The sequence below is a fragment of the Pan paniscus genome, chromosome 1 (genome assembly GCF_029289425.2).
Source record: "Pan paniscus chromosome 1, NHGRI_mPanPan1-v2.0_pri, whole genome shotgun sequence".
NCBI classification, from domain to species: Eukaryota; Metazoa; Chordata; class Mammalia; order Primates; family Hominidae; genus Pan; species Pan paniscus.
Window position 1 is genome coordinate 72,632,167 of NC_073249.2, and position 24,670 is coordinate 72,656,836.

Here is a 24,670-nt window from a genome sequence, read left to right on the forward strand (position 1 = left end):
TCTGTATCCATGCAAATAACTTTCTGAGTTTGACAAACAAAACACCCAAAGTATGCATATTAGTTATCATAAAAGATACTTAACAATGTATATTCTCAAAATTAAAACTATTATTTCCTCTTCATTACAAACTATTTATTGAACATGGAACAATTAGAAAAAAAACAGAAAAATATAGAGAAGAATTTTTAAATCACCCACTAATCTATTTTCTAGAAACAAACTATAAACATTATTCTGCCAATTTTCTATGCATATATAATTTCTTTTTAAAAAACTGAGCTCATATTTTGCACATTTTAAAAAAGTTTTTTAAAAAATCATTTGACTCTATTTTGTGAGTGATTTGTCATGTCATTAAATGTTCTTTGAAACATGTGATGGTTTTTGGCATTTAGTATTACGTAGTATTCCATCATATGTGCATAACATCATTTATCCATCCCTTCTGCTGAGCATCTAAATGGATTCTAGCATCTGCTAGTTTAACCGAAAGAGGAACATTTTTAGGCTAATTATTTTCCACAATAAATATATGTTTAAACTTTAATTGTTGATGTTGTTTGGTTTATTTGTTTAGTTTGGGATTATTGCTATTTTTTTCTTTTTCAGAAACTTGAGTTTATGTCTAACACTAGTTGACAATGAGACGAAAGTTAAAAGGTGAAAAAAGGAGTTTTTTTAAATGGATTCATGACACTACAGAGAAGGTGCCACTAGAGAGACAAGAAAGAGGAAAGAAGCTCACTAGGGAAAGGCAGCAGGTGGGGGTGGGTGGTGGGGTGGGGAGAGAGAGGGCTTCTCTGCTATTATAAAAGACCAGGACATCCAGCAATTCCAATAGCGCAGAGAAATCCTGGATCGGATCATAATTATTGAGTTTGAAGCACTTTTTCCTTTCTGAGGGCCCACAGGGAACATAAAATGGGCTCTGCAGACCCCTTTCCAGGAGCATTGTGGAGAGCTTGAATGAGAACCCCATGAAGAGTTCAACAACTAAATTTCTAATTTTGACCTTGCCACTAACCCAATGGACTTGGACATGTGTCTAAACTCTGTTATGTCATCCTATAATGAGGAGGTTGGTGTAGGTCTGTAGTTCCCACGAAGGCACTAGCCTACCTAGGAGCCTCCAAGAAAGTACGAACCTGGCGAAGACAATGCCCATGCTCATGAAGAAAGAGAAAAGGAGAAAACCAGGGAACCACACATGTACGCATGCCTCCTCTGTGCCAACAATTGTGTGAACAAGGCCATTGATGCATTATTCTGGCCAACTGACAACAACCCTGGCAGGCAGGGGTTGTGCAGGTGCATATTACCACCTGGGCTGCATTTTGCCAAGTGAGAGATCTGAGGTTCACTCAGATCATCAAGGAAACTGCCCAGGGTCATATGGCCAGTAAGTGGCAAAGTGGGGTTTAAACTCGTGCTACCTAGCTTCAAAGAGATGATCTTGTCACTGGACCATAGGGGATCCAGTTATATATGTCTTTGAATAAAAAGAGATAAAAACATGAATCCTTACCCAATAAATGTTGGGTAAACAGGAAGACAAAATATAAGGATCCTTGTCAGGTTTAAAATAAAAATGCTCTAGAAACCATGGGGCTATTTTTTTTCTAAGGTCTACTCCAACATATACAACCAGATACTTTTCCTTCATCTCTTTAGTTGTCAGGAAGCACTAGAAATCCTTTAGTCCAATTACTTTGTTTTATAGGTAAGAAACTAGGGTCCAGAAAAGCTAAATGATATTTAGATGATTAGGAGCAGAGCTGAATTCGGAACAGATGTCATCTGTAATCAAGTGAGACAAGTATTTATAACACCTAACATAGTGTCTGGTATGGACTAGTACCAGCCATTTAGTAAGTCTCATTTCTTATGCTTTCCTTCTGCTATCCATTCCTTTCCTGGGTTCATTTCTCCATTCCTTAACATTCACTTGTTGTGCCCAACCCATGTCTTCAGGAGGCTCTTGGTCCAGTTAGAAGTTCACAGTATCTTACGCCAATGCCCTTTTCACACCCTACATTGTTTGAGGCAGAAACAGATGTCAGTCGGTTAAGAAGTGAATGGGAAAATTAAGAGAAAAAACAAATTCACAAGCTTACGTTTTAAGGGTTGGACAATTGATGAAAAAAAAGAAGGCAGTAAGAAAAGCTAAAATTAAGGTCAAAAGTATTTTGTAAGGAGATGGGGTGGGAATTACTTTTATCATTATTTTAGACCAAGCCGTGAGAAACAGTGGAAAGAGAGATTGAAGTTGAAAGAGACACAAAAATAGAGCAAAATCACGGGAGGTAGCAAGTGAGGGAGGGGGTCAAGGGCACGGGTAGAGGGGTTAACCATGGAAATAAATAGATTTCCCTCTAAGATGGAAAGAGTATGAAAGGAAAAGTGAAGAAATGAAAAAATCTTGAAGTCAAAAACAAGGAAGTTAACAGAGTTCACCTTTTTTATAGATAGATCTGGATTGGGATAATAGGTTTGAGTTATGAAGGCAAGAATTAGGCTCAGAATATACCCACTCTGGAGATTTTCTCTTTGTGGGGGGACACACTCATTGGCACCTCTGTGATTGGGAAGGTACATAAACCCCTAGAGCTCACATAGCAGCCTTCTGCCTTTGGTGGGAGACACGTAGGGGCTGGGGTCATGGTAAAGCATAACTAGATGGGTCTCTTGCCCTTGTTCAGTGTGGCCATTTGCCTTTCTTTCCTCCCAAGTCCAAACTGTGGTACCTGCAAGCACTCACTCCATGATGGAGTTTTGGAAGTGTGGCTCTGAGAATTTAACTCCTACTTAGTAGGGAGCTGGAGCAGCACTGTGCCTTGGAGTCAGAGGCGGATGGCACTGCAAAGGGAGGTAGTCATGTATTTGCAGATATTATAAGAAGCCTCCAAACTTGTTATTTTCCAACTCCACAGAAGACAATGCCAGAAGGAACAGGCTTAAATGACAGCAAGGGAGAATTTACTCTGACAAAAGAAGAAAAATATCTTAGTTAGTTAGGATAAATATGCTGCAGAAAAGGATTTGGAGGAGGATGTAGAACGTCTATCCCTAGAGACCTCTGACTCTCTCTGAAAGGCAGAAGTGCTTTCTGCAGGAGTTTGGGCCAGGTGGTGTTAGGACTTCCTTGGCGGTTCTATATTTAATCTATAATTTTGATCTCCTGACCCCAGGTGGTTACCACTGAGAGTAGTTGTCCACTTATGAGAGTGTGTTGACAATTCAAGATTTTGGGTACTTTGTTGAATTCCATTATCCTTACAAAAGAGGATGAAAAGATTTTTCTATTGCTTGCCTGTTGTGTAAAGGTCCTTTATAAGAGGAAAAGTATTTTATTCCAGGGGTTAGAAACCTAATGCTTAGTCACAGCTTTATAGAGGGAAAGCCCCAGTTGCTGCAATTTCTTTAATTTCTGACTTCATACTTGGAATTCTCAACTTCCAAAGCCTAAAATCAACATTTTTATTTTTAAAGATGAGATGAAGCATTTTTTTTTTCTCAATGGCGCATGACCTGATTTGGCACAGAGAAAAGAACGTTGCTTTCAGAACAGCAAATTCCCTTCCAGAATTGTAATCCTGAGGGCCATCATCTCCTGATGTTGGGTGGTTCCAGAAAGAGGGCGATAGATCACTAGTGTTGAATTTGTGCGTGACGAGCAGTGGGTTTTATACTATGCCCAGACAACCAAAAACATATGGCCCTAGACTCACATAATGAGGAAAATATACTGATCCATGGCCAGTTGCTGTCACCAGGTCACTAAACCTATTTCTCCAGATATAAAATGAGACTATCTTGCCTCTCGGTACAAATGTAATAAAATCTAGTAATGCAGCCATGAAAATAAGCACTGATCCATAACCTGAGGGCTTAAGAAGTCAAGGCTAATGAGAAACTGACAGTATACAAAAAATAAATTGAATTTTGTCTCTTTTATCTTGGGTTTAATAGGAATTTGGGTGTATTTTCTACAGAGAACATCCACATGTGCCTTATGCAGACAGGATGTAGAAAAATAGGAAATATTGTGCATTGATAAGAAAATGAGTGGGTAAAATGATAAATGGAGATATAGCCCATGAAAATTTTATGATCCTAGTAATTTTTAAATCTACTAGCAAGTAATGAGCTACCAATACCTTAGGCATAATCTATGGCGGCAGAGCTCCCTCCAGCATAGGGAAGGAGAGTATTACAGGGAAGCCAGGAGTATTTAATGCAAGGGGCCAGTGTTATTCTTCTGGTTTGTATCAAAAACATCTCCCCTGAACAACTGAGGAGTGGGAGGGAAATCCATGCTATTGTGGCTTCTTTGAAGGCATGCGAAGGGCCACATCCTGGCGCTGAGACCTGCCCTGATTCTCACTTGCTTTTCTTCTTCTGCAAAGTCTCCATGCTGTACCCTTTGTGTGAGTGTCCTTATGACAGAAAGATCAAGGGGCTACTTCAGAAGAGCTTAAGCTTCAAACAGCTTTTTCCAAAAATAACAAAGGTGGAAGAAAGAAAAGAGAGCCATGGGAGTGAAAACTGGAGCCAAATAAAAGAGCATGGAATGAGACATTTTAGAGGTGAAAGGAGCCTAAGAAAGCATGGAGCCCATCCCTCTCATTTAATAGAGGAGGAAACTCAGGTCCAGAGAAGCCTTTCCCTTAACAGATAGTGTTGTCCCTGCTATCATCCTGGGGTCCTCATCTTTACATACTGCACACTCATAGGTAGATTCGTCCATCCCCATGACCATGGCTTCCACTTACCATCACTTGTGCATGCCTTTAGACAAGAATTTTCCTATGCACTTCTGACATGTCCATTTAAATGTCTGAAAGGTCCATTTAAATTTTCCTATCTGACAATCCAAAGTGGATGTCAAACTCAGCATATCCAGACCTCTGCTCCCTCAGCCAATCTTGCTCCTCCAGGCTGTGTTTCCTCTCTAGCATAAACCTTGATTGACCTAGCCTTCTGTGGTTGTCCACATGTCTTCCCTTCCCCTAACCCCAACATCCAAGCAGTGACTTACTCTGCTAATTCCTCCCCTTTCACTTCTCCTCTGCGTTTTCCGTTCTTCTTTCCAAGAGCAAGCCCTTAAACCACTCTTAGCTTGACTCTACATTATTCAGCCATCTTTCTAAAAGCATAAATTCAGCCATGTCTTTCAATCCCCTTCATCTGTAGAGTAAAGTTCAAACTCTTAAACGGGGAACATGATATCCTCTCTAACCTGGCCTCTGGAGAGCTCCGCGTCTTTGTACAACCTACCAAGAGCCATCTTGGTGTCTTCAGAAGGCACCCTGCCATCACTGCATGACTCGGTAACTTAGCCAAGATGTGGCCAGGGTGTCTTCCCCTTGCCACCCACACCCTGCTAGTTGATATAGCTCACTTATCTTTAAACTTCATGCATATATTGCCTCTTCTTTTCAGCGCTCCTGATGCTTTCTTCTTAAGAAGATGGGCCGCTCTTGTTTTATAAGAGTGTTTTACACCCTCTTGTTTTATACCCTGACTCCATCCTGTGTATTCTTGGCAACTGACCCTTTATTGCATTACTAATTTTTCCCCTGCCCATGTTGATATATAAATTTCTTATGGGCAAGCTCATTCATATTTGTAATCTTTAGTATTTGGCATGAAATACAATTCATAAAAAGTAAAATACTTTTTAAAGGAATGAATGAATAACCAAATAAAAGAAAGTTCACACAGCCCACCAGTGATCAAGTCAAGCAAGAGCTCCTTGACCTTTCTTCCTCCAGGTTATGTTTTTTCTACTCTGTGTTGACCAATGAGAAGGCCTTGGCTTTTAGAGTGGTACCACCAATGCATTTTCTCTATAAAAGTTACCTTGTTTTCAGGTTGAAATGTTAGCACTCACAAGCAAATTGAAAATAAGAGAAAATGGGTCCCCAATTTCTAGAGCTTGTTATCTCTCTCGTGAGTCAATTATATTTTAATTGTCCGAGAAAAATAATACAGAGAGAAGGGTGCACACATGTATTGAGTGCCTTCAGCATGCTTCATATGTGGTCTCATTTAAGCCTCATGCACCCCTCTGAAGTATGTGCTGTTATCTACCCTAACAAATGAAGACCCAGAGGCTTCGAGGTTATGTAACTTGCCTGGGATCATCTGACTAGCAAATGTCAGAGTTGGGAGTCTAACCACGTCTGTCTGATTCTAAAGCCCATTCTCTTTCCCCTTCACTACACTTCCTCCCTAGGGAAACAGAACAGAATTAGGGACATAAAATCTCAAGAAGTTTCACTAAAAGACATTCCTCTGTGACTCCAATAACAAATTGGACTGAAGAGGCAGGAGCTATGAACTCTAACTCTAATCCTGTTTCATGGCGTGATTTTGAGAAAGTCAATTAACCTCATATTTTCCAATTCTTCATATTCATGAATACGGAAAACACAGACTTTCCTTATCAGTTAACAGAAAAGAGTTACTTCACAAATAAGTTTGTGTCATTTGCTATAGAAATGCATTTTATGCAATTATTTAATACTAACCATAACAGTACTCTTACTTCTACAAGAAACTAGTATTGGTCTAAAGGACATAACGCAGCTGCTCTAATGAAAATCAAACAGTGGACAAAAGCCTGATGCTCATTTTATTTTGTTTTAAACAAAGTCTTAGTTGAGAGTGTGATACCGGTTTTTTTTTGGCCTGGTGATATAGGAAAAAAAAAATGGAGGAATGAAGAGACACTTAGGAAGGGAAGAGGAAGGACAGTAGGTGGGTGGCTGTTGAACATCTTACGTTCCTAATTGATTTTTTCCCCTAGTTTAATAAATCCAAGGTGAAAATTGACATTGTTGCTTAAACATTAAACACATAACATTCACAGCATTCATTGTATCTCAACAGCTACCAGCTGTTGACAGAACTTGAATTTTAACAGTGCTTTATAATATAGAAATGTAAAAAGTCTAAAATTAAATATACTGGACAGAGTGATAGAGAAAATACTCAAAGTGGAAGCAACATAGAAATACAAGGAATTACATTTAAAATTTTTTTTCTGAATTTTGAGAGGCAATAACAGAACGAGGCCTGGTGTGGGATTCTTTCTCTGGATTGTTTATGAGCGAACGTTCTGTATAACCTTGTGCAAAATACTTAACTCTCTGAGCTTTTGTTATCTTTTCAGTGGGGGCATGGAGTTCATGTTATGAAGGAATTGGGCATCTGTAAAGTGAGGACAGTATTTTCAAGTGTCTTTGTAGTACTTGTGTTCTCAGGTTTTATATTGTTTGGGATACTAGATTTGGGCTCCAGATACTCTTTGACCACACCCAATGGCATGGCAGAAAGAAGCAGGAGAAAGGAGAGTTGAGGGCCCACATAACAGAGAACAATGGGAAAAGGATGGCAGTCTGTTCCTTGAAATTGTGGTACTTCTTCTTTCAAACGAGAGCCTTAAATAAATATATTTTTTAAGTTGGAAGGAAGAATTAACCTCAACTCATAGAGGCTAAGTTCTTGAGCAGGAAACTTTTAAGACATTTTGTAATAACTCTCATAATTAAGGGATGCACAGGCTGAAAGAGACCCCGCTTGGTCCCAGCACTTGGCCTTTCTGATTCCCCAAACCCCACACTGCCATTCTTTCTTCTGGGACCTGGGAAGACATCAGCTTCCTCACCAAGGCTCTAGCATTTTCTATAGTCAGAACACTCTCTCAGACATTTGATCCACTCTTTCCTTGTTTTATAAAAGTCCAACCTTTATACACCTAATATGATTTAGTCCTGGTTTCATTTCCTGAATCTTTGTGTTGCTTTTTCTTCCTGGATCTCATGCTCAATGCTGCCAGTTTCTTTGTCCCTGCAGGTGCAGACAAATTAGCATATAGAGTAAGTTGCAGAATTGGAGAACAGCAAATTTGATTTCAAAAGCCATTTCAGATTGAGGTCCATTTGGTGGCATTAGGAGCAAAACTAATAAACAAACCAGACTTTTTTCTACTCAAATTGATTTTTTTTTACATGACAATATCCCTTTAGATGTAGGATATTTTATCAAATTCTGATTTTGGCTGTCATGTACAGTGCATTTTTTGTTTCCTTCCTCATTATTGCTGACTGTTAAGTTATGTGGGTGGGCAAAAGAAAATATTTTCTTTGATAATAAAAAAGAATGTATGTCCTTTCCAGCATCATTATCTGCTGGTGTGTTTTTATGACCTTACAGATACTCCATATTGTGGTTTGACGTTGTTGGTGCTATCATGATTCCCATTTTGCAGACTGAAAAAAGGGCTGTACCTAGACTTTACAATAATGAAGAAATCTGGGAACTAGTTTACTCTCTCATTGTCTAAATAAGCATTTTTTATAACTTCTTTCCGTTGGGTGGCATATATTTACTTGTTGTTTTTTGAGGGAAAGACTTCCCTATAATATGTGACAGAGGATCAGAAGAGCCCTCTGTGGGATTCCATGATCTAGGCCATCTAGTGAGGTGCCCAAGTTCAGAATTCTCTGAGCATTCCAGATATCCCAAAGGGTGTTCACGTCTCAGTGGGTGAGCACTGTTGCTTACAGGGCACAGTGACTCGCCCAAGTTGCTCAATGGTGGGAAATGTTTGTGAGGACAGGTCAGTGAGGGGCAGTGACCCCACAGGGATGAAGGCACAGGAGCTGTGTGTCAGCCAACCCTCAAGGCAGGTGGACCTGGATCCAGGACAGCTGGGGCTCTGGGGTAGGGCTTTGGGAGATTCCTGGGCTGCATTGCAGTAATGTGCCCATCTCCTGTCATACATCTTCCTCTCCTTTCCCTACCATCGTACCTGGTGTTTCTCTTTCTACGCCACATGTCTTTTCTCTACAGCAGAGCTTTTGCTTACTCACCTTTTTCCTATTTCCTTGTCTCTCCAGCTTGAAGTGGCTCTTATGGCCCAGACTCCCCATCTGTGCTTTCCCTGTGCATCTCTCTGAGCTCTGCTTCCACTTATTTATGCCTGATTTGTTCCATATTCCCAATTTCACATTCCTACGAGTGAGAATCTGATGACTCATCTTTTTGTGTCAAACCACGTTGTGGATCACTGCCCATCCCACAGACGGCTGCCCTTGGGTGAGGTGCCCACCTCTAGGGGGGCATGTGAAATGAAGGGCCTCAGGAAAGGCTGGCTGGCTTTTAAAGGAGGAGGCAGCTTACCCCAGAGAGGGCAGTTGACAGTCACCAAGATTGACACATCTGAGGCACTGGCCTACTGTCTTCTCATGAACCTTGCTAATACTGTTCCTCACCCTGAAGTTGTCTGGCAGCTTATGAGGAATGACTGGAAATTAATTTTCTAAGAGCTAAAATGTTTTCAAGGTCAGAAAAGGAGAAATCGTTAAAGTGACCATAACCAGGAGACACTGAATTTAGAGCTTTACATTTATTACTTTATTTCTTCCTCACAACAACTTTATAAAGTAAATGTTATAATCCTTATTGGGCTTAAATAACCCGTTCAAGACAAGCTAGTATGAAGTAGAAAGGCTGATAGACAAGCCAGGTTTGTCTGACTCCAAAATTATGCCGGCAAATTATACTCCTTCTATACCTGACTAGGTATCTTTAACTAACTAGCGTGCTGGTCACCAGAGTCAAATTAGGCATCCCTGAAAAATGTGACTGCAATTGGAGCAGCAGTGGGAGAGCATCCCAAGCCAGTACTGGGAAGGAGGGGAGTCACGCTGAGATCGAGGGGGAAAGTCCCTGATATCTGCATGATGGAGTTGCAGCACCTCCTCGAGGTGGTTTCACCCCCAGCAGACGTGAACACGGCATGCAGAAGGCTTCTGTGACTTATATTAACACAGATCCATCATTAATATGACAAATACGCACACCTGCAGACTTCATTGCTTCCATTTCCTTGAGTCACTGATAGGTTTATGGCCTGCCTCAATTCCAGGAAAACTGAAGCAATTGAGATTGGGCGAAAAAGTCTCTAACTCCAATCAATCTGCAGCAGAGCCAGTCTCCGGCCCTGATGACAGACTTTCTTTCTAGACAGGATAATTAAAGAAGCAGAGTGAGCTACTTCTCAAAGTCCCTTCATCTTAGCTTTATCATCTATAACGCAGTCTCAGAAACTCTAAGGCCAGGTGTGGTGGCTCACGCCTGTAATCCCAGCACTTTGGGAGGCCGAGACAGGCAGATCACTTGAGGTCAGAAGTTCAAGACCAGCCTGGTCAACATGGTGAAACACTCGTCTCTACTAAAAATATAAAAATTAGCTAGGCATGGTGGCTCAGGCCTGTAGTCCCAGCTACTAGGGAGACTGAAGCATGAGAATCACTTGAACCCGGGAGGCGTAGGTTGCAGTGAGCCAAGATCTTGCCACTGCACTCCAGCCTGGGTGATGAAGCGAGACTCCATCTCATAAAAAAAAAAAAGAAAAGAAAAGAAAGAAAAGCAACTCTAGCAGAGAAACGTCTTTTCTTTTCCCATCCTTCCTCAAATGACTGGCCCTTCATTATGACCAAGGATGCACTTCCCCCTTCATTTGTTTCCCATCACAGACAAGGCAGGGTAGGTTTTCTGGCTTGCTTCTGTGAGGATGGTGCATGGTGTGAGGGATTTCTTTTTCTTTCTTTCTTTTCTTTTTCTTTTTCTTTCTTTTTCTTTTTTTTTTTTTTGAGACATAGTCTCGGTCTGTCATCCAGGCTGGAGTGCAGTGGCACAATCTCGGCTCACTGCAACCTCCACCTCCCAGGTTCAAGTGATTCTCCTGCCTCAGCCTCTGGAGTAGCTGGGACTACAGGCTCATGCCACCACACCCAGCTAATTTTTTGTATTTTTAGTAGAGATGGGGTTTCACCATGTTAGCCAGGATGGTCTCGATCTTCCGACCTCATGATCCACCCGCCTCAGCCTCCCAAAGTGCTGGGATTACAGGCGTGAGCCACCATGTTCTACCAGTATGAGGGATTTCTATTGCAGTTTGAGGATCTCTCACATGAGATCAAAAGGTTTGTTCATAGATGGGAGCTCATGCCTGTAATCACGGTGCTTTGGGAGGATGAGGCAGGAGGATCACTTGAGGCCAGGAGTTTGAGACCAGTCTGGGCAACATAGCAAGACGCTGTATCTACAAAGAAATGAGAACTAGGCTCACCAGTGCACATCTGTAATCCCAGCTACTCGGGAGGCTGAGATGGATGGATTGCTTGAGCCCAGAAGTTGAAGGCTGCAATGAGCTATGAATGCACCACTGCACTCCAGCCTGGGCAACAGAGCGAGACCTTGTCTCAAAAAAAAAAAAAAAAAAAAAAGAAAAGAAAAGAAAGAAAGAAAGAAAAAATGTTGCTCAGAAAAAGAAAAGCAATCTTCTTGCCTGAAGCTTTCTCCCTCCAAATTCAGGTTCAGCTTGTTATAAAAAACCAAAGACAGCACAAAGTGGGATATCATTCTTCCTTTAAATGACTAAGGAAACCTCCAGCAAAGAAAGCAAAGCTACTTAGTATTTTTTTTTTTTTTTTTTGATGAATGAAACCTTTTAAAAGTCAAGTTTTTCTTTTAAAAAAGCAAGAAATGGCTGGGTGCAGTGGCTCATGCCTGTAATCCCAGCACTTTGGGAGACCGAGGTGGGTGGATCACGAGGTCAGGAGTTTGAGACCAGCCTGACTAACATGGTGAAACCCCATCTCTACTAAAAATACAAAAATTAGCCAGACGTGGTGGCACATGCCTGTAATCCCAGCTACTCAGGAGGGTGAGGCAGGAGAATAGCTTGAACCTGGGAGGCGGAGGTTGCAGTGAGCCAAGATCACGCCATTGCACTCCAGCCTGGGTGACACAGCAAGACTCCATCTCAAAATAAAAAAAAGCAAGAAATTGGAAGAATTTAATAGATTATTAATTAACTGTATATAAAGCAATGGGTGTGAAATAGAAATTAATTTGTAACCACCAGGGTTACCAATAAGAGATCCCACAAGATATGAGAAAATGGTGCCAGTTAGAAACTACCAAATTATTTTATTACTGCAGAGGCAAAAAGTGAGAAAAATAATGATGAAATAATTATTTTCAGTTTTTATTGAAGAATTTGTGATATTTCAACAAGCATGTTACCTCTTGAAATTGAAGTACTAAAATAAGTAATAATGAATACTGAGAATACCACAAATCAGGCAACCAGATAAAAATAGTTAAATTCCTGGTGCTGCATAAAACACATACGTGCATCATGAAGAATTGCAGAGAAGTTAGGAAAGGTGATATCAAAGTATCTAATTCAACCTTATCCAGCAAAAGATCCTTGTCTGCAAGGACTCTGTCCCCTCAATGAGTCAGACCATTAAAGTTGATGACAACAGATGAGATTTGTAAATGGAACCTAGCATGAGTGTAAGGGATTACAGTTATGAAGGGGGACATGGTAACAGTGGGAATCTGTACAGAGAAACCAAGCCTGAATGAGTGTCCTGTAGGGGTGTGCCATACATACTGATCAAGGAGATCGACTTAGATTTTTAAAAAGCTTTTGATAGATCCTCCCTTTAAGATCTATTTTTTGAAAAAATGGTAAGTTACTATATTTGTTGGGCATGGAGACTCAGTTATTATGAAAGCAATATGATTAACAATCTTTATAAATGATATAGATGATACTGAACCTTATACTAAAAAGTCAAGTTAATGGAGACAGACTGTAAGAAGATCAGTGTTAGAGGGCAGAAAGGAGAGATGATTTTCCTGTGACCAACTTCAAGGTAATGCCCTCACAGGTAAAGACTCCAGCTATAGTTATGAAATAAAAGGATCTTTGTCATATCATTAATGATTCAGGAAATAACTTAGAGTTCATTAAAAATCATTCTCTGAAAACACTGACCCTACATGAAGTCGTGGCTAAAAAAGGGGAACAAGTGGCTTTACGAAGGATGTGAGGAACACAATAGTATTCTACCCTTATGTAGAGCTGTATTGACTTTTTTTTTAACCAGGAATTAAAAAAGGTTATTCTTGTCACTAATCTTTAATGATAATATTAATATTACTAATAATGGTAACTCATATTTCTAAGCATTTCCATGTGCATTTTCACTTTAACAGCCCTTTGATAGATGTTTGTGTTATCTCCATTTTTTGAAAGATAGGGAAACTGAGGCATAAAGTTTTCAGAGGTAGTATGTGCAAGAGCCTTGCCTCAGACTTCGGTTTCCTGATATTAGAACCCTCCCTGTTTCTGCAGTGCCACATTACTCTGCTCTAGGAAATGTATTTAATGAACCCAGCGAACATGCACAGAAAAGTAAGTGTAATAATCAGTAGGAAGTAGGTGTGGTTCTATGAAGGTAGAATAAAACGCCTGGCACATACTAGATGCAATAGCCAAATAAGGATGAAAGAAATATGAATGAGTCTCCTGATACAAGGCAGACTAAGAGAGGAATGTGATCCAGGTTTATCACGTTAAAGTATATGTGAACTTGTTCACCAAATATTCAACTGCTAGGACTCAAAGTTTTTCAAACCCAAGGAAGATGAGTTTAGGGCAAATGAAAGGAAGTACTGCTTAACCCTGAAGGTATGATTTATATGAAACTTGCTTCCCAAAGTGTAGTACAATCGCAAAACACAGTTATAGTAAACAAAACAAAAAAATACTAAACAGTTTATGAATGAAAGAGACAGAGTCAGTTGCCAAGTAGCTAAGACTGACCTCAGCTTTAAGGTTGATGTCTGGGAGGATGAATGTCCCCTGGCACAGAATTACCTTCCAGCTCTGTGCCTTTTTGGCTCCAGAATGAGGAGTAGATGGAGAAGCTACCAATGCTGTATACCTGTCCCTAATTTCTGTCTTTGTGTCCTGATTTAAGGTGAATCATCCATTCATTCCAGTTACTGTCACTTTTGTTTACAATCTAGCTTATATGTGAAACTACAGCCATATTCCTTTGGGACGTGCTCTTACACATCAGAGGAAGAAAACCCAGCACTTTTTTTTTTCATTTTGCAAAACGCAACTAACATTGTTTTAGTTAAAATCTCAAACTAATGGGCCAGTGCTACCGTGAAGTATGAGAATATGAACACAAACATTCAGACACAAGCAGCACTACAGTGACCAGCACACGTAGGTGTGAGGAGTGGCACCACTGATGGGTGCCACATGGTGCATAGACTTCATCTATTTTCTGAAAGACGTTATTCATGTAGAATGCATGGCTCCTGTTTCTTATTACCAGCCCCTTAAAGTGTATTTTGTTTGGAGGGCTTGTAGAGGAGGGAGGGCTTTAGAATTAAGATAGAAAATATAGAAGGGGCAATAATAAAGAAACTGTTCTGTTAATGTATGTTATTCCCAGCTGAGCAACAAGATACCTTAGCGATCAAGTGACCTTGTATTTCTTTTAAATCATTCTCCCAGCAGGGATTAGATGGCTAAATCAACGTTTCCGTGGAGCTATGCCTGTCAGGTCATTTAGAGGTCATCTTAACCCCTTCAGTGATGAGTACCTTACACAAATTAGCCTACAGAAATGGGCCCAAGGCAGTGTGGAGAGTCTTTAGACCAGTAACAAACCAAATACTATGCAGATGTGATTCTTCAGGAGAGTCTGCCACAATGAAATCACATCAGATTGCCATATGATTTGTACACTAGTGTGAACAGGTTAATAACTCAATTTCAGTCTTGGATCTATAAGCCCAAACTCTTCAAACTCCTGACAGTGTTTACTATTGATGTATATCTTCTGTATACCTAATTCATTAAGCTGAAGTACAAGCATAGTGGCTCATGATTTCTCAGTGTAAGTAAACATCGGTTTGGTAGACAGCACAGTCTGTAGCAAGAGCACTGTGCCAGAAGTCAGAAGGCTGTTATCTCCATCTCATTAGCTCTAACCCTTGAAATTGTCACTTACCCTCATTGGCCTTCTGGTTTCTAATTCTGTAAAGCCTACCACACAGAAATGATGAATGAAGAGAGGACCTTAGAAGAAAGGCCTTTGCAAGTTGTAACACAGGGATGATAATAAGGTATTCTTCACGTGCTTGAGTCTTTGTGGAATTCCCTCTACACTCCACTTTCTCAGGCTGAATGATGCCACAGAGATACCTAAGATTACTATCATGTCTCAGCCTTACTCTGAAGGAACTTGAGGTCCAGCCCCCATTATGGCAATTGCAAATCACAGAGAGACAAAAAATACCAGAAAGCTTTAGAGTGAGAAGAAGCTTTACAGGTCACTTATGCCCACTTTTCTGTAGGAGAAAATGGCTTATAAAGAAGAGCCAAGAGAAATGACTGGCCCTCCAGCTTGGGCTCCCTGGCTGTTTGTATGTGCAAGAAGGCAGTGCTCAGGGTCAGCAAGGTAAGCTTAGGCCTCTGTGGGAATGGGGTGGAAAGCCTGTTCCCTAGAGTGAGGATGAGAATGGAAGGTTCTACTTGAGTGCAGTACTTCTTGGCATTTATGATGACAGGTGCTCACACAGACTAGTCTACAGAGAAGGACTCAGTTTACTACTGATAAAAGCATAACTATTATTTTAATATTGCATCCATTTGCTCCTTCCCTCTTCCCTGACCACAATCACCACCCCGATGTCCTGGAAGGAACTGCCCATTTGAATTCATGAGTGCCTTGCTAAGTGCCTGACAACAAGCTCCCTGGGGCTGGCCTTGCATGCCAGCCTTGAATGGGCCTGGATGGCATGGCATCCCTCTGTGAAAGCCCCCATAGCCAAGTCTTAAAGCATAAATAGTGTACGTGGAGTTTTATCAGAGACATCTAAAGATTGTTCAATTTGCTAATGAGTACTTACAGAAATGTACAAATACGACTTGCCCTGGGCTTCTCAACTGGAGCTGAGCTGATTCCTGGACTTATCAAGACTTTTAAGCAGCTGAAGCTATTTAAAGGTATAATTTGCTTAATTCTCTCAAAGATTGTTGCTCAATTTTAGGATTTATGTGAGTGATAGTAATAATGACAACAAACAGTATTAATGATATTGATGATGATACTAGTGTTTGTTAAACTCCAGGTACTGCTAAGCTCTTTGTTTGTATTATCCCAAGACTGAGATTTGCAAAGTGAGGGAATGAACGTTGAGATAGTGAAAAACAACAGTGGCCTTAAAACCAGGAGACCTAAGATTCTCCACTCAATTGCCACTCCCACCCCTACCATTCTAATATTTACTCACGGGGTGAACTTGGTCAAGTAGGTTGACTCTTCTGGAACTCAAGTTCCTCATCTCTAAAATACAGATATAAATACTCACACGAAAGGGTCATTGAGTATTAAGTTAGTTCATGAATACTGAAAGGGCTTCTTAGCAGAGCCAGTGCATAATAGATATATTATTACTTGTTGAGTTGAATCTTAGATGATAAGAACAGAAATACAAGTGGATGAGAACTAATTAGAAATGGAGATGAATGAAAACAGTTTAGGACAGGCAACAGGCTATTCTTTTGTAACTCATTTACAGGTGATATTTAGTCATTTTCAATTCTTTTTTCCGTTCATTTTATAAGGCAAGAGCCATAGAGAGGACCTTACTGAAATTGTTTAGGATCAGAAAATTATAGCAAATACTAATCTCTTTGTTAATGAAAGACCAGGAGTATAAGACAGAGGATTTGGAATGAACAGATCTCTCACTGGGTCTAGTATACAGTTTTCTTATAATCACCCTGTGACCAGTCTTTTGACTTTTTCCAAAATTCCGGCATCCATGTTGCTCCCAACACATTGCTGCAGCAGAGTGGACCTCAAGGACTTGCAAAGCTCAAATCAGAATTCCAGTCGTGAAACTTCAGGCTTCAAAATGACTTATTGTCATTACAATGTATGAAATGATCTGTAAATACATATTTTAACATTATGGAGTTTAAATATTATTACATACCTTACTTGATGTCAGATTCCGTTAAATGCCTGCTGTTATCTCAATTTACAAAGGTCAGTCGGGTGGCAGTGGAGAATAGAAATAGATATAAGTAAAAAATCCTTTTACCAGTACATTTGCAGCTCAGATAACCCTGCCTTTTTCAAAAAGCTTTGGGCTTTTTTTTTTTTCTTTATCCTTTCAAATGAGACTTTAATGAGTATCATGTGGATAAACTCTTTGCAGAGGTTTGAAAAGATCCAGAGAAACACTGTGGTAGGAACAAGCAAATCAGTTTGGATGAAATCACAAGTCATTCGAATGCCTCCTCATCTGTCTGGTTGTGTCAGAACCTTTTGGCTGCATTTTTCCCCCACAGGAATGTTTTCATCTCCATGGCTAGGTAAATAGAATGTTCATGTAGTTGCTCGATTGCTATTCATGTCAGTACAGAGTAGCGTAGAGTGACCTACTTCCAGCAGCATCCATAGAAAGCTTCACTGCTTTCCATCAAGACTGATTTAAAAAGCCACCCTCTGCTTCCCACAGCTCCCACCCCCAACTGCCCCCAGAGACAACAAACTATGGACTCTCCAGGGTGCTTATTTCCTTTCTCTCATCACTCCTGCTTCTTCAGTTGGTTCGTTTTAGTCCATCCTAGCCTTTTGGCAAAGGAGAAGCGGGTGGATGGGCAGCTTCAAAAGAAGTTAACATTGCAGATTTTTAGAGTCTAGCTCTACAAAGCGGGGAGCCACTGAGAGAGAGATCAGGCTACTCTTATCCACAGAAACAAAACTGATCAAAGGTTAATAATTCATTGAAAATTATTTGGAAGCATCTATATGTGGGTGATTTTTTTTCTTACTGGGGACTGTTGATTGGAGTTTCAATAGGTCACTCTCATGAGTTTCAATACAGCCACTCCTTACCTTATAAATTGATAGGCTGGATTGAGCTGAAACATTCTAGCACTTTGAGAGGCTGAGGTGGGCAGATTGCTTGAGCCAGGATATTGTGACCAGCCTGGGCAACATGGTGAAACCTCGTCTCATAATAATACAAATATTAGCAGGGCATGGTGGCATGTACCTACCTGTAGTCCCAGCTGCTTGGGAAGCTGAGGTAGGAAAATCATCTGAGCCCCATAGGTAGAGGCTGAAGTGAGCTGAGATTGTGCCACTGCACTCCAGCGGGGCACTGGAGTGAGATCCTATCTCAAAAAAAAAAAAAAAAAAAAGAAAGAAGGAAGGAAAAAAAGAAAAATCCAAACTCCAAGAGAAAACATCTGATTCTAAAAATTTCTGCAAAGACCTTTATCCAGGTGCCATACAGAAAAAACAGCCTGCATCTGACTTGGGGCCTAACTAGAGCCAAGTGTCATATTTGGTTTTGTGTCATTGAATAACATGGTTAGAGCTGGACAATTCCTAGAGAAATCTAGTCCCATGGTTTGAAGATGAGAAAGTGAGCTCCAGGGAGCTTACAACACTCCCATTCTCCAGGCTTCCTGTCCAGTGCTTTCTCTAATCTGCCATTGTTTCTCATCACTGAATCACTCATGCTTTGAGGCTCTGTTGTTTTTGCCTTTAAGGGTAATGTCACCAAGCAGGGAAATAGAAATTCAATTATCCTTCTCCTAGTCACAAGTGGATATTTCTATTCCAAATCCCAGCAAGTCAAGAAGATTTTGGTTCCTTGAAAAATGAACCTCCTGTGCTTCTGTTGGATGAGAGCTTTTTGAAATTTTAAGCTATTTTGCTCTAAAGCTTTTGTTCCACATAGTTCTGTGGCCATTGCTCAAGCCTGTTTGGAGAAAGAGGAATGAGAATGAGATGAGAGGAAGCAGCTCTACGGCAATGAGTTAACTACAGGAATCACAATGAGAACTCCTTTCCCAATTGTTCTCTGAACATCTTCGCAAAAGAGTTTCCTGGCTATGCTGTTTTCCATATTGCTGTTCACTTAGCCAGGCCAATATAGGCACAAACTTCAGACAAACCATCAATGTTTCTGACATCTGTGCTGGCTGACTTCAAGCCGAGCAGTGTGTCCTGTTTTCTGTGGCTCTCATCTGGGATGTGGGATTTTAGCACTTCAGAACTCCGTACTAGATGGTCCCTATGGCGAGAGGCATGGAGGCTCAGCCAGCTCAGTCCAAGGGCCATTGTTTCCCGGGTTAGTCTCATTTCCTCACTTTTCCTGACTTTGTTCCTCCTCTCTGCATCTTTCTCCTTTGTCTGTTTTTCATCTGTCCCTCATCTTCCTTCACAGATGGCCAGGACATTAATGTGCTCCTGTCATTATGTTTATGAAACAAGTTGGGGTCTTTAGAGGATCCCTTTCCACAGACATTAAGACTTGGGTCACGCTTGATACTAGGGTGAAGATTTGCAGGATAATTAGTGATCCCCTACTGTTATTAACCCCTGACTTAAGCAGGTTGTTTTCTTACAAAGGTGTTGAAAGTTAATACCACTGTTAATAGTTTCAGTGAGAAGACCATTATGAAACCGTGTGGGAAACTAGAACTACCATCAATATCTTTCAAACTCTGAAATTAGAAGGAAAAAAAGAACAGAAGAGGGGCGTATTTCTATCATAGGCCTATCTTTGGTTACCTTAATGATAGTAAGTATCTGATAGACAAGACCCATTTGTTATTCTTAGTGTTTGACAGTAGGTTTATCACTACTAAAGTCCAGAGCTCAATCTTTATCACATAGGGAAGCTCATAATGGCTGCTGAGATAGCAGAGGGTGGAGGTGTAGCTAGATTCTATTTTTAGAGATGCATCTTTTCCTTTCCATTGTATTTCTTTCATAGAGGTTATAAGGCTCTCATAGGAGTGCATCTTATTTGTCCTGCTATCCTATCCCCTCATAGGAGTGCATCTTATTTGTCCTCCAACTGATCCAGTTCTTTCCTAACTCTGCTCTGTGAACCCCCCCTCAGAAACCATACTAGATTTGGTTTGGATAAGCGTTCTTAGACTAACAGCAACTTTGAAACTCCTAATTTAAGCAAAGTCTTTTAACAGTCAGTCATAGCCATTAGGGAGTGTCAACCTCAACCTTGAAAGACTGCATGGTTAGTTCATCAGGTGCCCTCAACATGAGGCTAAAAATTGACTAGTTAATGCTTCCTCCTGCCTTGACCTCAGCAATCACAGCAGCCTCATTAGTACTCAGCTGGATTCAGCTTGCACTCAGCCTTGCTAGGAGTGAGAAAGGGTCCCAGAATACCAAGACTGCTCTAAGCCACTCTAAGCCATCCAGTGAATTAAAGTTCTTTGACAATTTTCCAGGTTAAAATGCATATTTGAATTCAAACTGTCAAATTCTTTGAAAGAGGGCATCATGGAGCTGGTCCTCAATGAGGTTGTATTTTGGGAGAAATCCTGATCCTGACATGATGTGTTTTCTTAGCAGCTCAGTTCAGGGACTGCCAGCATGAAGGAATGCCCAAAGAAGGAACAGGGCACTTGGATCGGTATAGGGAAGTTGTAATCCCTGGCAGAGGAATTTTTGAAGCAAAGTTTCCAGTGTCCTAATCTAACCCCACAAAAAGTGCTACAAGCTCACAATCCACAAGCTAACATTAGAACAATGACTAAAGCTAATCTAAAAGTGATTTCATCTCACTCTTCTTCCCACTGCCTTTCCCTATCCCTGATTATTCTCTGCTGTGACTTTCCCTGCCCAAGATCTCATTATTCCAATTCTGTATCGCATGCAGAAGCTCTAAATTATCTTTCTTAGAAACCATGCATCTGTACCAGCATGAATGAGAGCCTTTCTCACCAGCCTGAGGTCCAGTGGGAACATGGCCTGGCTCTGGAAGGCTCTGATCAAATCCTCCCAAGCCTGTCCACCCTATGTGCAGAGGGAAAGGAGAAGTGGAGTTTGGGTTAGACTGGGAGAAGGTTTGACATAGTTTGAGATATTAAACTTTTCTTTATAGGTGGTTATATGAGGCACACCCTTGTGGACTTAGAATCATAGAATGTCAAAGTTACAACAAAATTTTCAAGTTCATCGACACAGATCCTCCTTGTTCAGATGAGAAAACTCAAATCAAGGCAACTCATTCAAGGTTACTTGTACCATATCTAGGCCTCCTCCACCTCAACTCACTATTTTAGTCATTGCAGACTGTAGGATTAGAGTTATAGTGAGATCTTATTGAGTCTGGTTTCCTGCCATTCTCTTTCGGGGTCTTTGTAATCATTCTAAATTGTGGCCTAGTTCATTCCTCTGCTTTATAAAACCATAGGTGACTTTCCATTAGTTCTGAACTCCTTAAGTGGGCACTCACCACGTTCACAGTTGTCACCAATCTGCATTTTTCGCTGCTGTCCTGGGCTATTCTTCTCCACCTCATCCCCCCTGCAGCTTAACCAGACCTCCTGTGGTTCTGCAAACATGTGTTATCCTTCTGTTCCTTTGTACACATTGTTCTCTTCCTCTGGAATGCCTCTCCAACATTTTCTCCCATTTGGTTCCTTCCCATCCATTTATGCCCTGCCAAGCTCCGCTCTGCATTCAGCACTGCTATTACTGCTTAGAGTACTTCTTCATGATCATGTCTTAAGTCTCTATTAGATTGAAACCTCTTTGAGAATAGGGACCATGTAACACAATTTGCTGAATGTGGCAAATATAGTGTGCTCCAAAAATATGTATTGTATACAGGAATAACTAGCACCCTGGTTTCCGTAGATTCTGGGAAGTTCCAGACATTTAGGGGGTGCTGAGGGATGTGAGGTTTGTGGAGGAGAAGAATGGACACACCAGAAATCAGGATACCTTCCCTTTCTTGATGTCTCAGTCCCACAGCGTGATGATGGCATTGGTGCTCTTGCCACCTGTGGTGTCTTGAGATGACTGAGTAGGACCTCGTTGAGACTTTGCTTATTCAGTACCCTGTGAAAAAGGTTCTATCTGAGCCTCCTCTACACCCTCAGCTGGCCTTGGGCAGGTGTAACTATCACCTCCCAAATTTGCTTTTGCGTGCCTCATGGCAGGCTTGCATTGGTAAAGCAATTTCTGAGCATTTCCTCTTCTTGAGATATTCTGCTGGGATCCAGACCAGCATGATTACATTGATGTTCCAAGCTCTGATCTCAGTCCTATCAGTTAGGAAACTCACAAGACACTTACTCTGCCCTGTGTGGTTTTTCATTGGTTGGCCCAGGCCAGATGTAGCATACATAAGTAAATTCCTGGTTTAGCATTGTAGCACTTCTATGTCAGATCTGCCAGGAAAAAGAAAAAAGCCAAGGAAGAAGCTATCATTAGGTAATTATCTTGAAACTGAAAAATGATGGGCACCCTTGGTAGGCATGGTGCCCTCTTCCTTCCATCCTTTGCCTTCTATGGTGAGTCTAGTCCAGGCAGAATCATGAACTCACTGTCTGTAGAGATGGGCATGGATAACCCACAGAGAGGTTCTGAGGGTTGGCCTGGAAGCCGAGGCCAGAGGCTGTGCTCTCAGCCCACCTCCCCATGGGAGTACTTTGTCAAACCTTCACTGTACCTGTTCTTCCATTGGTGCTACCATGCCTAGGACCCTGGAGCAAAAGACCTTCTTCCTCATGAAGAGCCTTGGACTGCTAATAGGTATGGAACTTCTTGAGCTGATGGAATGTTCTGGGATTAGATTGTGGCTGCACAACTTTGTGAATATATTAAAAACCACCAAATTATATACTTGAAAAGGGTGAATTTTATGGTATGTGAATTATATCTCAATTTTCAAAGAAATCATGGGATACGAAGACCTAGTATAAAAACTTAAAAGACTGCAGCATAAAAGCTCCTAAATGACTACATGGATTTAGCTACTCAAGTGTGCTGTCTGTCTGTGCATGCTCTGAGATTATGTTGTCTGGTGTGTGTGTTGTGGGTGGAGGGGACAAATTGTTCATCCACCTCAGCCTTTGTTCTGTGTCAGACTGGGGTGACCTTGGTCTCGGAACCTTGTCTTGCTTCCACAATGGAAACAGAGGTAATAAGCCTGACCTACTTGATGAGGATCTCCTGGGAAATAAAAATCTGGTTTGCCAAGTGCTTTAGAGGTATGAGGTGCTAGATCCTTCGGAATAGTTACAGGAAGGGCTGAGTGGCACTCAGATGTGTATGAGATAAATCCTGCCCTCGGGTGGAATGGGTGCAGGCAGGAGGCTGGAGGTGCCCTGCTGTGGGTGATTTAATTCCGTCATCAGGTGCTCTGTTAGGAGCCATGACAGCTTGTGATTTTTATGTCCAGGGTTAGGAGACAGAGTTTGGTTTCCGCTGCAATAACAGGACAGGCACTCACGGGAGGAGAGTGTGTTTCTTGGGAGGAGCTTTTGGGGCTTTGATTTGAAGGCATGAGTAGTGGTTGGAAGGATAAGCGCCCAAGTGGGGAATGGAGTTTGTGATTGTCAGGCCTCCTCTGAAGAGCTGCGGGTAACTGCTGCTCCAAGCATGCACCCCCACAGACATGCCCACAGGTTTCTCCCCACATGGAAATCTGCAAGCCTCCTTAGTAGAAAGAGGGACTCTTTTCCTGGAGAAGTCTGTGTCACAGCCTCGCTTAATAAATGAGGCCATGCTTATAGAAAGCCAGGACTGGGGTTCAGGGGATTGTCCGTCCTCACACCCTCTGCCCACTACAGCTTCCTGGATGCTTTGTCTGAGTTCATGGACAGCTTAGCAACCCAATGGGATGACTGAGTCCTCTAGGTGGTTAGGGAGGGGCCAAGGATGGAAGGGGGCTCTGATCCCTTTCTCTTTTAGCCCTGACCCACACTCTTAATTGTACCTTCTCCCTCATCTGTGGGATGGTAGGACAAGACAGGGAATCATATCAGTGTCTTTTGAGACAGGCTAATGACCTGTGGCTCATATAAAACCTTCTAATCGCCCTACCCTTAGCGGACCAGCTGATATTCTTCCTTTTCCTCATCCTTATTCCCCTATCAAAGCCTGAACATACTTCCCCTACTTCTCTACCTATTGAAAGGAAGTCCACTTGCCCATCAAACCCATTACCAGTATCATCATCCTCAGAGGCTACTTTCCTCCCCTCTTCTACCCTCTACCCAGACAAGATTACTCTTTTCTTCTTCTGTGTTCCCACAAAACTTTGCCACCGGTGTCACACTTGTCACATTCACTCGTGGTGGGCTGCTTTGTAGAATTTCTTGAGGATCTCGTTTAGATTAGTATCTGAGTGCCTGGGACAGTGCCTGTGCATAATACATGGCCGATTCATGCCTGTTGAATAAACAAACCAATAGATAAATAAATAACATCAGTTGTGCCCTCCCACAAATACTGAAATATATTTGTAAGCTCCATAAATACTTAAAATTGTTTTCCTTTTTATGGTTGTGGTACTTGATGAGAGAATACATTCTAAGTGTGTCTTATTAAATCTCTTTTATGTCTGTGAAATTATTGTTATTTTTTGGCCAAAGTTAATAAATTTTTGGAGAAGAAGCCTTGCCTTAAAAAAAAAAAAATGGCCAAGCCATATGGCTCAAGTCTCTAATCCCAACATTTTGGGAGGCCAGGGTGGGAGGATTGTTTAAGACCAGGAGTTCAAGACCAGCCTGGGCAACATATGGAGATCCTGTCTCTACAAAAAATAAAAAAACAAATTAGCTGAGCATGGTGTGGTGTGTCTGTGGTCCCTGCTACTTGGGAGGCTAGGGTGAGAGGATTGCTTGAGCCCAGGAGGTTGAGGCCACAATAAGCCATGATTGCACCAGTGCTCTCTAGCCTAGATGACAGAGAAAGACTCTTGC

At 41.3% G+C, this 24,670-nt stretch overlaps 1 protein-coding gene across 1 annotated transcript in view; it reads left to right on the forward strand.

Annotated features, from left to right (window-relative positions):
* ASTN1 (astrotactin 1) overlaps positions 1-24,670 on the forward strand; it is a 303,780-nt gene that overhangs the window by 77,849 nt on the left and 201,261 nt on the right. The gene's annotated exons all lie outside the window — the stretch shown is intronic.